Source organism: Echinops telfairi, unplaced genomic scaffold (genome assembly GCF_000313985.2).
Source record: "Echinops telfairi isolate 266 unplaced genomic scaffold, ASM31398v2 ScPeMD7_7424;HRSCAF=8462, whole genome shotgun sequence".
Classification (NCBI taxonomy): Eukaryota; Metazoa; Chordata; class Mammalia; order Afrosoricida; family Tenrecidae; genus Echinops; species Echinops telfairi.
In genome coordinates this window covers 9,117,806-9,130,505 of record NW_022111324.1, presented here as the reverse complement: position 1 = coordinate 9,130,505, position 12,700 = coordinate 9,117,806, and the positions used below count along the sequence as shown (strand labels likewise).

At 40.6% G+C, this 12,700-nt stretch overlaps 1 protein-coding gene and 1 non-coding gene across 2 annotated transcripts in view; both read left to right on the top strand.

Moving 5' to 3' along the window:
- NME7 (NME/NM23 family member 7) overlaps positions 1 to 12,700 on the top strand; it is a 259,766-nt gene that overhangs the window by 184,602 nt on the left and 62,464 nt on the right. The gene's annotated exons all lie outside the window — the stretch shown is intronic.
- Positions 5,445 to 5,551, top strand: LOC115872404. The gene has a single exon (XR_004047810.1). It is a non-coding gene; the product is annotated as a U6 spliceosomal RNA (small nuclear RNA).

Below are 12,700 nucleotides of genomic sequence, written 5' to 3'. Positions count from 1 at the left end.
TGGACTTGTGGGCTTGGGCAGCATTGGGTTGGGATGTTTTCGTGATGCACATTTTCTTTGCATAAAACTCTCTCTTATACGTGAGTTGCTGTGGATTTGTTTCTCCAAAGTACCTAGACTAATACACCATAGTTAAGGCATGTGAATAAGGCTGTTTATCAGATAAACAGCAGTGTACAGTTGATTGTGGCAAATACATTAAAATGGAATACCTTATTTCATCTCCCTTTTCACCTATTTTAAACTTGTTTCAGTTTTTTTAAAAATAAATCATTTTATTGGAGGCTTCTACAGATCTTATAACTATCTATACATCAATTGTGTCAAGCACATTTGTACATATGTTGCCATCCTCATTTCCAAAACATTTTCTTTCTACTTGATCCCTTGGTATCAGCTTCTCTTTTTTCCCCTCTCTCCCCAACCCTCTCACCTTCATGAACCCTTGATAATATATAAACTATTATTATTTTCATATCTTACACCATCCGCTAGCTCCATTCACCCACATTTCTGTTGTTTGTTCCATGGGTTAGGGGGCGGGGTTATACATCAATCATTTTAATTAGTTCCCCCTTTCTCCTTTCTCCCTACCCTCATGGTATGGCTACTCTCATTGTTGTTCCTGAGGGGTTTATCTGTCCTGGGTTCCATGTATGGAGCACTCTTATCTGTACTTACATGCTCCGGTCTAGCTGGATTTGTAAGGTATAACTGGGGTCCTGTAGTGGTGGGGAGGAAGCATTAAAGAGCTAGAGGAATGCTGTGTGTTTTGTAGATGCTATACTGCACCCTGGCTGTCTCATACTTCCTTTTGACCCTTCTCTGAGGGGATGTCCAACTCTCTATACCTGGGCTTTGGGTCTCTATTCCAACACCCTTCATTCACATCAAAATGATTGTTTGTTTTGGGTCTTCTGAACTTGTTTCGGTTTTTAATGTTTTCTGCTTTCTTTTCCATTGAGGTTTTCCTCTGTTTTGTGTATTCATTGTTGCTTTGGGGGGTTGTTGTTCACCTCCTGTTTATATTATGTATTTTTTTTGGTATTTGAAATCCAGGGTAGGAAAATCTATAGAGACAATGACTGGATTAATAACAACCTAGGGGTACAGCAGGGGACAATGGGGGAAATAGGGAGCTAACAACAAGTACAAGAAGAAAATTGTACTGAAATTGATTGTGATGATGATTGCACAACTCATAATATGATTGAATGATTAAATTACATGATTACGTGAAGTATACAGCAATCAAACTATTTTTAAAATACTAATAATATTGAAGGTCGAAACTCAAGCTGCACCAAAGACCTTAGTGTAAAACTCGGCTTTAGGCATTGACAAAATTCCAAAAACTGATGTATCACTGGAAGCACTCACTAGTCTATGCCAAGAAATTTGGATAATAGCTTCCTGTTCAACTGACTAGAAGAGACACATATTTTTGCCCATTCCAAAAATAGGGTGACCCAACAGAATGTGGAAATCATAGAACAATATCATTAATATCACATGTAAGTAAAATGATGCTGAAGATTATTCAAAAATGGTTGTAGTACCTCAACAGGGAACTGCCAGAAATTCTAGCTGGATTCATAAAAGAACATGGATGAAGTGTGTCCCTGCTGACATCAGATGGACCGCTGCTGAAAGCACAGAATACCAGGAAGATGTTCACGTGTGTTTCATCAACTATGCAAAAGCATTTGACTGTGTGAATCATAACAGATGATAGGTAAGATTGCAAAGAATGGGAATTGTAGAACACTTGGTTCTGCTCATGCAGAACTTGAACATAGCCAAGAGGCAATCATTTGAACAGAACAGGGGACACTACATGGTTTAAAGCCAGGAATTGTGTGTGTCAGGGTTGTATCCTTTCATCAAATTTACTCAATTTGTATGCTGAGCAAATAATCTGAGGAACTGGACTACATGAAGAAGGCAGCATCAGGACTGGAGGAAGGATTATTAATGACTTGCAATATGCAAGGGATCTACTTAGCTTGCTGAAAGTGAAGAGGACTTGAAGCACTTACTGATGAAGATTAAGACTGCCTTCAGTGTGGGTTGCAATTCAATGTAAAGAGATCAAGAACACTCACAGCTGGGCCAATAGACGTCCTGATAAATGGAGACAAAAATTGAAGTTGCCAAGGATTTGGTCTTGCTTGAATCCACAATCAATGGTCATGGACGTGGCAGTCGGGAGATTAAGTGCCATATTTTACTGAACAGATCTCCCACCTGAGACCTCTCTTGAAAGTGCTGAAGAGGTCAGTTGTCACTTTGTGGATTAAGATGAGCCTGACCCCAGCCATGATATTTTCATCTGCCTCATGTGCATGTGAAAGTTGGATAATGGATAAAGGAAGATAGAATAATTGGTACATTTGAAATATGATGTTGACTAAGAAAACTGAATGTAGCATGAACCGTCAGACAAATGGTAAATCTGCCTTGGAAGTGTGCCTTTAGAAGTGAGGGTGTGACACTTTGCTTCACATCGTTGGTCATACTATCAGGAGAGACCAGTCCTGGAGAAGGACATTATGCCTTGTTAAAATAGTGTCAGCAAAACAAAGGAAGACCCTCCACATGTGTTAGCCACATGGCTGCAACAGTCGGCTTTTACCTAACAGCACATGTGAGGATGGTACAGGACTGGGTGTTTTTTTTTTTGTACATTGGCTTGTTAAGAGTCGCAACTGACCAGAAGGTTCCTAACAACATCATAGGATCACATAGTGCCTCCCACAGAATGATTGACAAGACTATCGTGCCATTGTCATCTTTCAACACATCATCTGCTTGCTTGTATATTTTCCCCTAGAGCTGGCGAATACTCACAAGGAAAGGATTCTCTTGCCTAGCATGTGAAAAATTTTCACTAAATGATTGAAATACAAAGTCCTTTTTTCTTTAATGGTAATAAAGAAGATTCGACAACAGTGATCCCTAATCCCTTACATATTCCATTTTAGGTTCATTTCGACAGTTTTTAAATAGTGATGCCCAGATTCATACCCAAAGATTCTATTTTTTTTCTCTTGTAGACAATTTATAACTTATAAAGGAGTTGCAAACATAGTACTTTTCCCTAAACATTTGAGCATTAAATTGCTAGCATGATGCCCCACACTCCTAAAAACCTTCATTTATATTTTTAACATTAAAAACCTATTATTTCTTTAAATCATTTTATTGGGGCTCTTGCAGCTCTTATCACAATCCATACATACATCCATTGTGTCAAGCACATTTGTGCATTTGTTGCCATCATCATTTTCAAAAACATTTTCTGTCTACTTGAACCCTTGGTATCAGCTCATTTTTCCCCTCCCTCCCTCATGAACTCTTGATAATTTATAAATTATTTTTTTTTTCATGTCTTACACAGACCACTATCTCCCTGCACCCACTTTTCTGTTGTTCATCCCCCTGGGACGGGGTTGTATGTCAATCATTGTGATCGGTTCCCCCCTTTCTGCCTTCACCTTACCCTTACCCTCCTGGTATTACCACTCTCATTGGTCCTGAGGGGTTTATCTGTCCTGAATTCCCTGTGTTTCCAGCTCTTACCTGTACCAGTGTACGTGCTGTGTTCTAGCCGGATTTGTAAGGTAGAATTGGGATCATGATAGTGGGCGGTGGCAGGAGGAGGAAGCATTAAAGAACTAGAAGAAAATTGTATGTTTCATCGGTGCTATACTGCACCCTGACTGGCTTGTCTCTGCCTTGTGACCCTTCTGTAAGGTGATGTCAAATTGTCTCCAGATGGGCTTTGGATATCAACCCTGCACTCCCCCTAATTCACATAGATATGATTATTTTGTTCTGGGTCTTTGATGCTTGATACCTGATCCCATCCATACCTTGTGATCACACAGGCTGGTGTGCTTCTATCATGTGGGCTTTGTTTCTTCTCAGCTAGATGGCCACTTGTTTATCGTCAAGCCTTTAAGACCCAGATGCTATATCTTTTGAACACTGGGTACCATCAGCTTTCTTCACCACATTTGCTTATGCACCAGCTTTGTCTTCAGCGATCATGTCGGGAAGGGGAGCATCACAGAATGCTGGGTTATTAGAACAAAGAGTTCTTGCATTGAGGGAATGAGGGAGTACTTCGGTAGAGGCCCAATGTCTGTCTGCTACCTTGATACTTAACATATCATAGATATGTTATACTTAACATGTACATAGATCTATTTCCCTATTGTCATATATAAATATATTTACATATGTACATGCCTGTATTTAGACCTCTGCAAATGCCCTTTGCCTCCTAGTTCTTTCCTCTATTTCCTTTTACTTTCCTCTTGTCCCACTATCATGTTCGGCCTTCATTTGCATTCCAGTAATTCCTCTTGGCTGCATTGCCCTTGATGAGATCACTTGTTGTTTCCTTGTCCCTGGGTTTGTTGACACCGCCCTACCCCCATCCATTCCCCCACCTCCTCCCTCTCCTGGGTTCCCCCTCCGCGCCTTGTAACTGTCAGTCCCATTGTTTTCTCCTCTGGATTGTTTTTCCCGCCTATCTTATCTAGACAGACATGTAGAGACAATAATATGCACAAAAGCAAGGCAGAGCAGAACAAAACAACAAAAGAAAACAAAAAGCAACAACAACAAAACCAATGACACAAAAAGGAAAGCCTATAAATAGTTCCAAGTCTGTTGACCTTTAGGAGTATTTTCTGGTTTAGTCTGATGGAGTGCATGCCCTGGCCCCAAAGTCAGGGAGTTCATTGCTTTGCTCCCTTTGCTGCTCTGTTGTACACCCTTAGAGTTTCACCCAGTGTGGTGGAATCAGATCAGGCACAGGAAGCATCCAAAATTGAAAATTAACTTTGATAGCATGACCCCATTCAAGTCTCAATAATTTTCAAAGCTTTTCTGGGTGCCTAGACCCATAACTCCCACTAGATACTTACAAGTTCCTTTCATTATATGGCATATATTGCTCGCACCCCATGTCATTTTGGCTTCCCATTTTCCATGAAAATATAGGCTGCCTTATTTATTTTATGACTCATTTCCACTTCTTTGTCCCATACCTCATCTCTATATTGTTTTCTAAATCTCTTTTTCTAGTTATCTCCTGTGGGAACAACCAAACACTTCACATGCCCTAAAATGAAATTCTCAAACTTCCTGAATGGGTATGTCGTATAAAATTCAAGTATGCTTAAATTTCCACTTCTGCATACCGAAATGATAGCTCAGTCATTAATTCAGCTATTTAAATTCCTTAAGTAAAAAGGAATACAGCAGGTAAGCAAACACAGGTGGCCTCCTGTCCTCATGGAGCTTACCTTCTAGGTAGGAGATATTATTTTTTATAATGATGAAAATATGAGGGTTTTACCTTATTTCCTTTTCTAGACTTTCTTGTGATTTGCTCATCCAATGTTTGTAGTTATAAATAATAAATTTGAGACGTGCTTGCTTCAGCGGCACATATACTAAAATTGGAACGATATAGAGAAGATTAGCATGGCCCCTGTGCAAGGATGACACGCAAATTCTTGAAGCATTCCATATTTTTGGTCCCTAATAAAACGATTAAAAAAAAGAACTAAAAAAAATTTGAGACGTACAGAAAACATATCATTATGTGATCAAAATAAATCTGAATTTGGATATACACATATAATTACTTCTGCATGGATGTTTGTCCTGGCATACCCTGGAAAAAGGAAAAACTAAATGTGCATCAAGGATTAATCAGAAATAAACACACGTGTAGGATGACTAAGAAAGTTGGATGGGCACAGATTTCTTGACTGTGTTTCATGCAGACCTCTGTGCAGGCTGACACGCATAATTTATCTTTGGTTTTAGTTTCTATCTTGAAGGAAGGATTGTGATTTTGCTAGTACATTGTCAAAGAGGGAACAGCTTGTACAAAGACAAGAACAAGCAGCTTTCTCTTGAGTCCTAAAAATAACTTAGTAGTTTAGTAAGACAGGGGCTCTGACCATGAGGTGGGAAATGGCAAGAGATAAGGCTGGAACAACCAGCAGAGACCTTATAAAGTCATCCTAAGACATCTGAACTTTACTCAGAGGGCAATAGAGATCCAAGTAAATGTTTTACACTGGGGGACTAGCATGATCATGTCTGTGTTGTAAGAACAGATCTGGAGACCAGATCAAAGGGGTCCATGTGGAAGCAGAGAGACAAGATAGAAGATTGCTGGGGGAACTTTAGCAGGAGATGTTGGTATCCTGAAAGAGTATGGCAGCAAAAACAGAAGTTGTGAGGGCGTAACCCTACCAGCTTGAGAGACTATTTGGATGTGGAGGGTAACATGTTGGAATGAGTTCAGGGTTAATTCTCACACCCCAAGGGAGGATGGTGGCTGCTGCAGCTGCTCATGGTAGTTTCTGTTGCCTCTGACTCATGGCAACCCCCTGGGTGTACACACTGCCCTATCCTGCACACCATCCCCATGATCAGTGCAGAGTGGACTATTGTCATCCATTGACTAATTTCAGAATGTTCCTTCTGGTCCTTCTCCATCTGGAATTTCCACTGAAATCTCAGAATCATAGGCGTATGGAAGCTAGACTGATTCAATTCCCCGTCAGCGCAGGATAGTGGAGCAAGTTGAAAATTCTTTATCTACAATAATAAAGTCAAACGAGCATTGAAAATAAAAGACTTTATTTACAAGTTTAGTAGCAAAGGCTGGCAAATTTATGTAAGATGAATCATTTTTATGTAGCCCGCTTAGGATGATTATTCACAGTACCATAGACATATTGATGTATTTTATTATGGGAGCTACCCTGGTCTCTTAGGATATTATATAGTACATATCCTATTTTATCATTATGAATTCCAGAACACATCTGGCACCAAAGATTTTTAATAAGACATACTGGAAAAGGCCTGCTTGAAACAGCCACCACAGAGAAAGAGTTGGTTGAACAATATAGATTGATGAGTGATATTTAAGGCTTGAGGAATCCTGGTGGCACAGTGGTGAAGCATTCAGCTGCTAACAGAAATCACTGAGGTTTGAACTCACCGGCTTTTCTGTGGGCAAAAGATGTGGCAGTCTGCGTCTGTAAAGATTTATGACCTAAGCAACCCGATATGGCTTTTCTATTCTGTCTTACAAAGATATTGAGTCAGAATCAACTCATCAGCAGTGGGTACGTTTTTATTTAAGGCTTATTTGATTTTAGAGATTATGTATATTATCATTGTTTCATTATTTTTTCTGGTAAACACTTGGACTGGCCAAGGGGCGGGACTTTTCCAGGTAAAAGCAACACAGAATGGTAACTGAGGATACTAGTGAGAGAGTGGCTGTTAAAAATGCAGATGTAATGCAAGGATGAGTTGGAAGAAAGGGGAAAAGTAGATGGGCCAGGGGACTGAAGACTTTTCTGAGGCTCATAGGCAGAAGTGTCTGGAATAACAAGAGGAGATAGGCTGTGATCAGAGTAGAGTGCCTATGTGTAAGCTTTCTCAGTTGGAGCCTTTCATGGTGGTCATAAAGTGCAGTGTGACTCTGAAAGAGGAAAGCAGAATGGCTGGAGGTCAGGAGTGATTACCAGAGACGTGAAGGTCCCAGAACCGAGAGAGTCTTTAGTATTGGGTGGCACTGACAGTATCCGGAATCATGTCCAGGAGGTAACATAAAGAGGAAAAAATGCTGAAGAATTTAGCAAAGGATGGAAGTAAACCTGAGCTGTGACAGGAACAAAGAAGAGAAGGTTGAACCAGATGATAGCATCAAAGAAAAGGGGTCGGAGAAGGGAGGATGCCTTAAAGTAGACTCATCCCAATAAAGAAACACAAGTGGCCAATGAGTGCTTGGAGAATGTTAGTAGCCATTAACCAAAATCAAACCAAACCCATTGCCATGGAGTTGATTCTAACTCATAGCAGCACTGTAGAGTAGAATGATTTCCAAGGTTTCGTTTTTTGTTTTTGTTTTCTTTTTAAAATCACTTTATTAGGTGCTCATACAACTCTTATCACAATCCATACATACATCCATTGTGTCAGGCACATTTGTACGTTTGTTGCCATCATCATTCTCAAAACATTTTCTTTCTACTTGAGGCCTTGGTATCAGCTCCTCGTGTTTTCCCCCTCCCTCAGGAATCCTTGATAAATTATGTTATTATGTTTTCATGTCTTACACTGTCCACCGTCTCCTTTCACACACTTGTCTGTTGTCCGTCCCCTAAGGAGGTGGTTATATGTAGATCCTTGTGATTGGTTCCCCCTTTCTACCCTACCTTCCCCTTCCCCTCCTGGTACCATGGGACAAGACAAAAGTAAAAGGAAATAGAGGAAAGAACTAGGAGGCAAAGGGCATTTATAGAGGTCTAAATACAGGCATGTGCATGTGTAAAAATATTTATGATGATGGGGAATAAGGAGTTTCTAGAAATACCTGCAAGAGGCAAGTGTAGAGAGAACAGAGTTTATTAGTGGCCTCCAAGGGCATGAGGAAGAGAAAAAGCAGACCTCAGAAGCCTCACCCAATAGTTACATTTTTGCTTGCATTTTATTTTATGTGGTTTAGCCCCAGAACCACTCCTTTCTTTGAGGGAGCTGATAAAAGTAGCTCTAATAGTTAGGAACATTGATTTTTTTAAAAATTTGTTTTTAACCACCCAGTTTTTCCAAAGAATAAAAGGCCTAGAAATCTACTTCCTTAAAGATTACAGCCAAGAAAACTCTATAGAGCATTTCTATTCTATAACACGGGTGTCAGAACCAACTTGGCAGCACTGCGTATACGCTCCCTTGATGAATTCAGCTTCAAGATCCAAGAACAAACTAAACTGCCAGCCAGTCAGTTCTGACTCAGAGCACCCATTCGATGCAGTCAAGAGTCATTATTACACATCTGAGAGAGTCCTAGCTCTGAATGAGGGAGCTTTTGACCTCTGGAGAGGGAATAACCATGACCTTGATTCCTCAGGGTAATCCTTAGTGTTACAGCTACCATAGCACCGATTAGAGGCCTGGGGTGCGTGTGTGCACTCATATACATGGCATGTGCATACTGAGACTAACAGAAGCTCTGGTTCCCTATAGGTTCTTCATATCTATGTTCATAATTTAGCCTGGACATGAGGTATGGGTGGCATTAAGACTTGTCTTTCTCCCCTGTAAGTGGTGTGTCTTGAGGGCATGGACCTAGACTTTTGTGATCTTCAGCCCCTGACTGGCATAATAGAGGCATAGTAGATTACACTCTGGACTGCTAACTGCAGGGTCAGCAGTTTGAAACCACAAGCAACTCAGTGGCAAAAGACAAGGCTTTCTTCCCCCTGGAAAGTGTTACAGCCTCAGAAACCCACAGGCCATTCTGCTTTGTCCTATGAGTCGGAATCTACTCCGTGGCAGTGAGTCGAGTCAATGCTGGCTGAGTAAACACACGGGGGATGTATCGTGAATGAGACTAGTTTCCCCTCTATCCCCTCTCTCTTTATATGACTGCAATATCAGTATCCTGATCAGACTGTTGCCCAATTGTGAGTGCCCTATCCTCCTAATGCTCAACTACCATTTACTGGAAAAACTCCTTGCCAGCAACTTCTTCTGTCATTGCTGACTGTGTATAGGTAGCCCAGGGTTACAACCTTCTGACTAGCATATAAGCCCTAGCTATGAACCAACCCCCATAAAACCTAGTATATTAAAACTCTGAGGTGCAAGCAATGGTACATACAATAACAAACAGCTGCTACTTTGCAATGCACATCACAACATGATTACTATTATTATTGTCAAAGATGTTTAAATATATCTAAGTGTTTTTTAATGTTTTATGCATAGAATGGTTCTCTATATACTATTTACTAAGATGAATATTTGACTCTCTAACTGATGTTAGAGGTAAACGGAACTTATGTTCAACTTAGCACAAATTTGGCTTAACAACAGATTTATGAACGGAACTCTGTAATCCAGGAACTGCCTGTACTCAGATAAAAGCTGAAACGTAAGCATTTGAAGAACTGGTGTTTTGTATAGATTTTTCTTTCTTCTCAAACCTGATATTTTTAAAGGCCTACATTAGCCCTAAAAACATCTTGAAAGTATTAACTTTTATCCTAGATAGTCTACTTAATATTTTACTTAATGGACTACTGACTTCTTTTTTTCACATAAAAAAATCCTGGACGAAGGAGCAATTTCGTGTCCTATCCAAACCCTGTCATCAGTGGACCTCGTGTTCCATATTAGACTACTTCTAGACTGCCCCAGATAGTCTGCAACCTATCTTAGTGATAAATTTACCCTCTAAGATGGCTCTCTGCTAACAAAATAGAAGTAACACCGACACCTGCTTTCCATATTTTTCCACAAATAATACATGTGTTATATGCTTTACAGACCATGTAATTTCCTACTTGTCCTTTTCATAAGTGCACTCATCCAATATTTTAAACAAGTTGCTGACTTCTATTTCAAAATTTTTTCTCTATCCAACTAAGTTAATGTTACTGATATAAAACTAATGTCATGAAAATATCTTTTAGAGTAAATAGTTTTCTAAGTCAAATAAAGCCAACAGTGCACTGCAGGGGTTCATGATGAAAATGGGATGCCATGTTGAAACCAAAATGCTAGAATTTAGTAAGAAATGATCCTAGGAATCACACTGGAAAAATAAGATGTTTATATTTATTTTATTGCTGTCATAAATCTTGAACGTACTTAGTAATCAATGTCTTTGAATCTAACAATTGAAAGTCACTAGAAGCTGTGTTTTCATCTGAAAATAGGCAATTTTAGTTTATTCTTTCATCATCGTCGTCCAACTCTTGGAAGCCTTCAAAATCTAACCCCCATCACTGTCATCATCGAACCACCTCACAGCTTCCGGCAGCTTCTTCTTTGATTTGGGGAGTGATGTCATGATCATCACCGCTGCCTTCAGCATATTCACTGGGACCCTGTTGCAGACAGCCCCAGCCCCTCGGCAGCCATTGCAGATGGTTTCTGAGTTTATTTCCCCCAGCGAAATCCACCTGCTTGTCTGCAAGCCTACTTTCTCGTCCTGATGGCGTCTACTCGTGAATCCCAGACTGCACGGATGCATCCCACTCTCTCCTCACAAAAGGTGGTTGACCCTTATATCTAGCGGCTGCAACTTGCAAGAAAGGCAACCTGGTATGAATGCTATACTGACACCAGTTGAGTTCATGTAATTTTGAATATTGTTTTTCTCCCTTTCTCTGTGTGAGCGGTCATGGTGTCAACAATTAGTAAGGAATTCTTCAGGAAGACTCTGTCCTCTCTGGCCCCATCATGTGTATCTGCCCGTACTTTCAGAACATCACCTTTCACCCACGCCTTGTTATTCCAGTGAACTACCACACTGGTAAGCAGCTTTTCACGAGTAAGGCATCCTAAGTCTCTTAAGGATCACACGAGGGACCGGACCCAAGCTGAGCTATGTTGACCCCTCCCAAGAAGGTAATACAGAGGTCAGCACTGAAGATATAGCCTGGGGAGGGAAGGGGATCTGTCCAGGAGCGAACTAAGAGGGAGAGAGAGAAAGAAAGTGAACCTCATCATGGGTCACCATGCCCCAGGGGTGCCATTCCTGCTCAGAGCAGCCTATGCGCAGAGAGGACTTTAGGGCTGGCCCCACCACGAGACATGATGTTCCCTCACTGACCCTACAAGGGACAGCACTGGAGACACTGTGCAGAAAGCGTGCCCCGTCTGCCCCATGCAAATCAGGGTGAAACTCAAAGGGGGTGGGGTGGGCAACAGGGCAGCAAGGGGAGCAAAGTAACCGAGTCCCCAAGGAATCCTGAAAATAGACTTCTGACTTGAGGGATAGGCTTGGCACCTCATCAGACTTGATCAGAAAACATACATAAGTGTCAGCAGACAGACCTGGAATTATCTATTTTTTTTCTTGTTTTGTTTTTGTTTGTTTTTCATTTTCTTTCACCATATGTCTGTGTATATATGAGAGGCAGGACAAACAATCCTAAGGAGAAAACAGCGGGACTGGCAGTTTCAGGGGAACATGGGAGAGTAGGGGGCATTTCACCAACAAACTGAGTAGGGGCCTTGGGGAGCCAACAAACTGAGATAAGAGAACAAAAAGAGTTCTAAAATTGATGGTGAGGAGAGCATATAGTGTCTGGTGGGGTTTAATCAAGTGCAGTATATCCAAGAGGAATTACTGAGAGCCAAATGGAGGGTGAACATGATAGTGGAATAAGAGGAAAGTGAAAGGAAATAGATGAAAATAGATAAAATAGACAAAAGCTATTTATAGAGGTATAGCTATAGGCATGTATATATGTAAATATATTTATAATGAAAGGAATAGAGACCAATGCACATATATTTATAATATATTAAGTATTAAGATAGCAGACAGACTTAGGAATTCTACTTAACGCCTCCCTTAACACAAGATCACGTTCTGATAACCTGGCACTCTTTAGTAATCACCTTCCCAATGGGATCACTGAATACAAAATGGGTGCATAAGCAAATGTGATGAAAAGAGTGGATGGTACCGGGCTATCAAAAGATATAGTGTCTGGGGTCTTAAAGGCTTGAAGCAAATAAATCCACATGGAAGAAGCACATCAGTCTGTGTGTTCATGAATTGTTGATGGGAACGGGTACCAGGTATCAAAAGATCCAAAACTGTGATCACTAGGTGTCGAAGGGATGAGGTATCAGG